This window comes from Mus caroli, unplaced genomic scaffold (genome assembly GCF_978045245.1).
Source record: "Mus caroli unplaced genomic scaffold, Mus_caroli_1 scaffold_8, whole genome shotgun sequence".
NCBI lineage: Eukaryota > Metazoa > Chordata > Mammalia > Rodentia > Muridae > Mus > Mus caroli.
The window spans coordinates 135473589-135482300 of NW_028227263.1; the positions used below are offsets into that span (position 1 = coordinate 135473589).

The window sequence follows — 8712 nt, forward strand, 5'->3', positions numbered from 1 at the left end:
AAGCCTTGGACCTTTTTCAATAGAATTGGGGCTTTGATACATTCCAGAACGGTTTCCGTGTCGTTATTCGTACAAGGCCCTCGTCTCTCTCTACCCCCCATTTGGTTCTTAGGAGGAGGTCCCCTCGTGACCCTCGAATAACTGGACCTGCTGGACGGGTCAGGCCAGGAGCTCAGGATGGGTCCTACTAGGATGAGCAACCTTGGCTTGTCCGATGGGCAGCTTGACTTGGTGGAGGCCATGGCTGAGAATGCTGAGAAGCCTTCTGCTGGAGACTAGACTCGACTCTTTAGATGAAGCCCTACAAAGTTCTTTGCCTCCCACATTGGATCCAGATGAAAAGAGTCAGTCCATGATTTTAAAGCATTTATTGTCATGGAGGAGAGTGTTGATGAGTGAAACTGTACTCCCCTTTCTCAGGGCGTGCCTGAAGTTAAACACCTTTTGCAAGGAGCAACATCTGGGAAGGGAAGTTTATTGGCTAAGCCATTGAGACCTTTAGATACCTCATTAAAATGGAGATCTGTCTTGAGAGTACTTGACCTGTGGTCACATTTTCTACTTGTAAAGGGTCTTGAGGCACTGTCCTTACTTGACTGATGGCCATAGACCCATGGAAAGCCTAGGCCTCAGGTCAGGGGCCTGGTGTCCAGGAGCATGGTAAGACTTGTACCATTCCTTGCTGGGGTCACCTTTGGCGTCACCACGATTTCAAACCTAGCTCAACCAGAAACCAGGCTGCCTTTCATGGTCCCACAGTATTAGGATTCAGTATGATGATTTCAAACAATTTTTTTTCCTCTTGTCTTACATTTTGTCTCCATTCCCCTGACACACTCTCACAAGTGTATAGGTGCTTCATTATCCTTTCTCTTTAATGGCACATTTGTCCTAGTCAGCTCTCACTGATTCCTCAACAACTCTTTATTCTAATTTTTGACCTCTTCTCTGGTTTCATATATCATATCCACTTCTTCTTGCATTTAAATATGTATGAACATTGTGATTTACATCCTTGTATGAGACAGAATGTTCTTCAAGACTATGTCTGGGTTCTCAGAATCTGAACACCTATCAAAGAACATACACAGGCTGGACCTAGGCTGCCTTCCACATATGTAGCAAATGTGCATCTTGTTCTTCATTTGGGTCTCAAACAACTGTAACAGGGGCTATCCCCCAAAATAGTTGCCTACATTGAGGAAATTTTCTTCTTACTTGGCTGCTTTGTCTGGCCTCAGTGGGACATGAAGCACCTAGCCTTACAAAGATGTGAATAACCAGGGTGGAGCATTCTTTCAGGGAGTCTTTCTCAGAAGGGAAGGGGACAGGGGATAGGAGAAGGATTTTGGAAGAGGGTGACTGAGAGGGAGCAGTGAGCTGGATAAAAAGTGATAAGTAAAAAAGGACAAAATGTCAGCCATCAGAGTGGAAAATGAACTTCACTAACCACACATCTGACAGAGGGCTGATATCTAAAATATATAAAGAACTCAGGAAACTAGATAACCAACAAACCAATTAATCTAATTTAAAGTGTACTACATATCTAAACATATCACACCAGGCTGGGTCAACAAAGGAAGCCTCTGAGGACTCCCAGTCAGTGCCAACTCCTGGTCCCATTGCTTCCTCAGAAACAGAGCAAGGATGCTTTCAAATAGTGCTTCCTGGGAAAGTCAGCCTTGGCTATGATTGTTGTGGAAATGTGCTCAGCAAGAAGTTCCTTTTTGCTTGACACAGGAGGAATCACTCTGGAGTGAAGCCATATGAGTGTACTGAGTGAGGGAAGGTCTCCAGCAAGATCACATACCTTCTTCAACACCATATGGTCAATACTGGGGAGAAGCCATACAAGTACATGGAGTGTGAGCAGGCCTTCAACTGCAAACACCACCTTACCCAGCACCAGGGGATCCACAGTGAAGAGAAGTCTTATAAATGTGAGGAGTACTGCAGAGCTTTCACCCACCGCTCTGTGTTCATCTTACATAACAGGAGTCACACTCTTGAAAATCTTTTTGTTTGTAAAGAATGTGGGAAAGCTTTTTGAGATAGGCCAGGTTTCATCAGACACTACATCATCCACAGCAGAGAGAACGCATATGAGTGCTTTGAGTGTGGACAAATCTTCAAACACAGGTCATACCTCCTGTGGCACCAGCAGACACAAACAGGAAAGAAGCCCTATGAGTGCAGTGAGTCTGGGAAGGTCTTCCTTGAGAGTGCTGCCCTGATCCAACAGAATGTGATCCACACTCGGGAGAAGCCCTTTGAGTGCCTCCAGTGTGGCAAAGCCTTCACCCACTGCTCTACGTTTATCTTGTGTAAAAAAAGGTCCACACCAGAGAGAAGCCCTTTGAGTGCAAAGAGTGTGGGAAAGCCTTCACCAGTCAGAAAGAGCTCATCCAGCACTTCAGCATCCACACTGGAGAGAAGCCCTATGAGTGTGTGGCATGTGGGAAGGCCTTTCCGGACCTGTCAGGTCTTACGAGGCACCAGCGAGTTCATAGTGGGGAAAATATTTGAAGTATTGGGTGTGGGAAGACCATGCCATCATCTACAGTGGGGAGAAGCCGTGCAAGTGCAGTGAACATGGGAAGGTCACCAGTCTTAGCTCATCCCTCAATCAGCATCAAAAACTGCAATGACAGAAGCCCTAACACTGTGGCAGAGAAGGGAAGACCATTCACAGCCACACAGCTCTCAGTTATCCTCGGTGAACTCCTTCTGAGGAAAGATTTCTTGAGTGGAAACAGTGAGGGGAAACTTTTGTCACAAGAAACATCTTCTTCAGGATCTACACCAAAGGGAAGCTGCACAAGTGTCTTGACTATAAAACAAACAAGCAAGCAAGCAAGCAAGCAAGCAAGCAAGCAAGCAAGCAAGCAAGCAAGCAAACCCCTTCCTATTACAGCACACCCTGTCATCTGAAGAGCAACAGCAGCCACAGACCCAGCCTTATTTCCCTCTGAAAATTCACCCAGGAAGAACTCCAGGGTTTGGGGTGGGTTGTGGTAGGGGTGGGATCTTGTTTTAAGTTCACACAGGAAAACTTCAGCCCCATCTCCCTACAAATTTACATCGTAGTATTATCTCAGGGATTGTTTACAAAGCAGATGCCAACAAAAATAAAATCACAGATCTCTTCAGACCTCCCAGAAAAACCTATGGCACTGTGATATCGACCCCTCAGCTTATTTGGAGTGAGGTGGGTGTTTTATTAGTCAAAGCCTTTGGCCCTTTCTTGTGCCTTGTGTATTCACATGGTGTTGGGGAGTTAGTGAAAGACTCCAGGACTCCCAAAGGGAGACACTCACTTAAGCCTCGGGACAGCCGCGCACCCAAGAAGACACTGAGACTAAACTTAAGATGTAGAGAGTAAGATTTAATAAAGCAACAACAAGAGAGCACATAAAAAGCACATAGACCAGAGGCCCTGGGGTCGGAACTCATACACCCAGTATGGTGCAGAGGAGATTCGACCACCGGCCCAAACTTTTCACAAGCTTTTATAGGAAGGAGGCAAGGGGGGATCAGGGCAGGGAAAATACAGGTTTTACGTCACTAAGAGATTCAGCCAAGGGTTTTTCCAAAGTGCTTTTCGCAACGCGTCCCACACTTTGGCCATGTACTTGATTCATTGGAACTGAGGTTTTTACTCACACCCTTATCTCAAAAATGTCCCTGGCACAGTCCTTAGTTGGGAGGGGTTGGACTGGGTTCGTTCCAGGAAACCCTTATCTCAGAAATGTCCCCGGAACAGTTTTCATTTGAGAGGGGGTCTGACTCTGGTGTGAGAGTTCAGAATGTACTCTGGGGTGAGAAGTTCAGGAGGGTTCCGGGAACAATCTCCAGATGGGAGGGGTAGGAGGGCTCTGAGTTGGAGAGTTCAGTAATTTTCCTCTTTCATTCCCCACTTCTTTTTTGTGAATAGCTCTAATCTTAGAGCTGGGTCTTGGCCTCCTGGAGGACCCGATATTGTTGCCTTAATACCATAACCTGTACTGCATTTATTCTCTCTCTAACAAAAGCCACTAACTTATTAAGAATGCAGGGGCCAAAAGTGAGCAAAAGCATAAGTGTAATTAAAGGTCCTGCTATGGTGGAAAGGAGTGTGGTGAGCCAAGGGGACTTATTAAACCAGCTTTCGAACCATCCTTGTTGGCTTTCTCTTTCTCTTTTACGTATATCTAGGCGTTCTCTAAGTTTGGCCATAGAATCTTTGATTACTCCTGAATGGTCAACATAAAAACAACACTCTTCTTTTAGGGCAGCACAGAGCCCTCCTTCTTTAAGGAATAATAAGTCTAATCCCCTCCTATTTTGCAGCACTACTTCAGACAGGGAAGTTAAAGATTCTTCTAATTTAGTTATAGACTGTTCTATAGTTCTAAGATCAATATCCATAGCTGTACGTAATTCTTCATAATATTGGGGGGTCTGAATTAAGGCAGCGGTCCCTGTACCTACTCCCGCTGCTACTCCCAATCCTAAAAGTACTGCCAGAGTTAAGGTAATGGGCTCTCTTCTCCAGCGGACCCGATGATCAAACTTATCTAAAAAGGAGCTATCATCATAATACAGGAGTCTAGGAATAAGCTGAACTAAAATGCAGAAATCTTTGGAGCTATTAAAAACAGATATAGATACACAAGGAGTGAGACCAGTATTGCAAGCCCATACTGTTTCTATGGGGGGCACCAGATACTGACCACTTTTGCTAGGCTGGATGTTCTGGGTCTGATTACAAAGGTGCCATTTATCCTGAGGCGCCTGGCCTAAACAGAGCCCACTTCCTGAAACTGCTTCCAGAGTCAGCTTTCTGTTTTCCCCCCAAAGACATTGAGAATGATCTGAAGTAGTATTATAAGTCCTGGTCTGAGCAATGCCTTCATAATAAGGGGGCCTAGAGGCATAGCATAACCAACATGATTGAGTCATATTAGGATTAGTCCTATTCAACACCAAAAAAGCTCCTTGGACCAGACTGACCAGACGGCTTTCTGTGTCTAGGGGCGATGGGGAAACTAAGGTTGTCCTCATGAGGGATGTATTAGTCCCTAGGGAAGGTCTTGCCGTGGTGGGCGGTGGAGTTGGTGGAGCTGGTACAGCCGGGACTTGTGGGGGAGCTGGTACTATTGGGGGACCCTGTTCTGTAAGGACTTTATTGGGCCCTATGGGGGTTACCTCCAACTCTTTTATTGTCAGCCTGATTGTAAAAATGAACCCAGGGTCTCTCGGTGGACTGGATACACGCCAACCCCACTTATTTCCTTTAAGCCAACTTAAACGATTTTGTTTTCCTTTTTCAGTGAATTTTATAAGTAGGGGGTTGCAGTATTTACCTTTGCATGGTCCTGGGGGGCTGTTTTCAGTAGCACACCCATAAGCTCCTACGGCTGCCTCATCTGAATCTAGGACATAATGGAGGTCGCCATCGTTTGGATATTTATGGGGATCTCTTTCTCCTTGATATGGCTTATCATAACCACTACCTCGCTTAAACCGTGATTAGGTCCCAGGCAGAGGAAGGCTTCCAGTAGGCTTCCCCTGTTGTTTCACATGTCCATTTGCCACAAAAATAATCTGATGCCCCCCCACATTTTTGTTGAAGCTCTTTGTTTTGACCCTGACCAGGGCAAACATAAAACTGTGCAGCTCTAAGATTAGCTCGGTAGAACTGCCCTGAACACCCATACGTGTTCCCTATTCCACCTGGAACACACCTCTGTTCAGGGGGTGGGTTACTAAGATCAGTATGGTCGGGGAGGTCCCAATTGGGAGATCCTGCTGCTAGTCTACAGATGTCAGGTGTGAGATCAGGCCACCAAGTCCACAGGGGAAGGACTGCAGTGATTGCCCACACAATGTTTCCCTTTTCATTAAGCACTTCCCAAGACTGCTGGACTGGGGCATGAGGGTTGTGGTTCCCTAGGCTTAGGGTGACGCCCGCGACACAAGCGAAGTTTAAGAGGGTTGTCAGTAGTTGCCACCGTCCAGTTGTCTTCATGGTTGTCTCTTTCCTGGCCAGGAGCCTTCTTGACATGGGAGGCATGGATCCAGGCGGCGATTCCGTCTACCTTTACTGCTGTGGGGGTTGTTAACAGCACCAGGTATGGTCCTTTCCACCGAGGTTCAAGAGTGCCGGCTCGATGTCGTCTGACGAGGACCGAATCTCCAACCTGGAACCCGTGGGGCACTGTTGTAGTCCCCGTGCATAAGCTTCCTTGATCTGGTCCCAGATCTGTGTTCTGACAACCTCCAAGGCCTTTAAATGGGTAAACAGAACAGAGGGTGAGGAAGAGTCAACACAGGGATCCAATGTCCCGCCAGACTCAATTAAGGGGGGCGGTCCCCCATGTAGAATTTCATAAGGAGTAAGACCGAAACGTCCAGGTGTGTTTCGGACCCTAAGGAGCGCAAAGGGAAGGAGGGTCACCCAGTCCTTACCGCCGGTCTCAATAGCTAATTTTGTTAGGGTCTCTTTTAGAGTTCTATTCATTCTTTCTACCTGTCCTGAGCTTTGGGGTCTATAAGCACAGTGTAATTTCCAATCAGTCCCCAATTGTGTGGCCAGTCCCTGACTTACCTGGGCAACAAATGCGGGCCCGTTGTCTGAGCCAATTACCTTAGGGATCCCAAACCGGGGTAGGATTTCTTCAAGGATCTTCTTAGTCACTACCTTGGCAGTTTCAGACTTGGTGGGAAAGGCCTCTACCCACCCTGAAAAAGTGTCTACAAATACCAGCAGGTACTTGTTACCATACATTCCTGGTTTAATTTCAGTAAAATCTACTTCCCAGTAAACTCCTGGGCGATTCCCCCGTTGTCTTTTTCCTTGTTCTTTATAAGGCCGGGCAGCATTAGTGAGCGCACAAGCTCGACAGGACTCTACTACCTGTTGCACCACCTTATTTAATTCTTGGATCTGATATCTGGAATTTTTAATAAGTTTCAAGAGTTTGTCAACCCCTAAATGGGTGAATTGATGTAGTTTCTGGACAAACTCTCTTCCCTCTTTGGCAGGTAGCTTGATACGTGCTTGGGAAAAATAGGGAAGCTGGTCCGCAGTCCAGATGAGCTCCCTGATATCATATTCCTCTTTTTGGTCCTGGCGTGCTTCTTGACGAGGTTCTGGCGTGGGCTCGCCTCCCTTTACCAAGACTGCTTTTTCTAGAGCAGCTTGCTTTTGACAAAATATACAATTACAATTAGGATGAGTCACTGGTGAGGGTCTTGACGAAGGCCCACTCTTTCCTGCCAAAGCCATCACCCCCTGAGCTGCTTGCTTTGCTGCTACATCAGCCATCTGGTTTCCTTGAGCCACAGGATCCTGACCTTTTTGATGTCCTGGAAAATGGATAATGGCCACTTTCTTTGGCATATGTATAGCCTCTAAGAGGGCTAGAATTTCTTCTTTGTTTTTAATGTCTTTTCCTGCCGAGGTAAGTAGCCCCCTTTGTTGATAGATGGCCCCATGGATATGGGCTGTAGCGAAAGCATAACGGCTGTCAGTGTAAATGTTAATCGCCTTACCTTCAGCCAACCGCAGGGCTTGGGTTAGTGCCATAAGTTCAGCCTTCTGAGCCGAAGTTCCTTCTGGAAGACCACTCGCCCAAATTACCTGTTTTTCATCTACTACCGCTGCTCCTGCTTTCCTTTTTCCCTCCACCACAAAGCTGCTGCCATCTGTGTACCAGGCAGGCACACCCGGCCAAGGCTGATCAGTTAGATCTCTCCTCGTTCCAGTTTCCTCAGCCAGGACATCAGCACATTGATGTACAGGAGTGGAGTCGTCCGCCAAGGGGAGGAGGGTAGCAGGATTGAGGATAGCAGGTGGAGCAAAAGTTACTCGATCATTTAGCAACAAACTCTGGTAGTGGGTCATCCAGGCATTAGTCATCCACCGGTCAGGGGGCTGACGTACAATACTCTCCAAAGCATGGGGGGCGATTACAGTCACATGCTGACCCAGAGTAAGCTTGTCAGCGTCTTTAACAAGCAGGGCTACTGCGGCAATGGCTTTCAAACAGGAGGGCCAGCCACTGGCAACTGGGTCAAGCTTTTTAGATAGGTAGGCCACTGGCCGCTTCCAAGGTCCCAGAGTCTGAGTCAAGACCCCACGGGCTATTCCGGCCCGCTCATCAACATATAGGGTAAAGGGCTTAGTCAAATCTGGCAAGGCCAGGGCGGGGGCTGCAAGCAGGGCTGTCTTTATGCTGTCAAAGGCTTTTTGGTGTTCCTCAGTCCAAGTGAATGGGACTTTTTCTTTAGTAAGTGGATATAGAGGGGCTGCCAGTGTCGCGAACCCTGGTATCCAGAGTCTGCAGAAGCCCGCCGTCCCCAGAAACTCATGTACTTGGCGCGGGGTGGTGGGGGTTGGGATCAGCATCACAGTTTGTTTTCTGGCCTCAGTGAGCCACCGCTTTCCTTCCCTGAGGGTGTACCCTAGGTAGGTCACCTCAGTGCGACATAGCTGGGCTTTCTTAGCCGATACCCGATACCCCAATTCACCCAGTTCATTCAGGAGCTTCTTGGTTCCTTCAAGGCACAGTTCCTGGGTTGAGGCTGCAACCAGTAAGTCATCTACATACTGTAAGAGAGAAATCTGAGGGTTCTGCGCCCTAAAAGGCGCAGGGTCACGGTGGAGTGCTTCATCAAAGAGAGTAGGGGAGTTCTTGAATCCTTGGGGCAATCTTGTCCAGGTTA

At 47.4% G+C, this 8712-nt stretch overlaps 1 pseudogene; it reads left to right on the top strand.

Annotated features, from left to right (window-relative positions):
* Positions 1-214: 214 nt before the first annotated feature.
* On the top strand, positions 215-2833 carry LOC147003642 (uncharacterized; annotated as a pseudogene).
* Positions 2834-8712: the final 5879 nt, after the last annotated feature.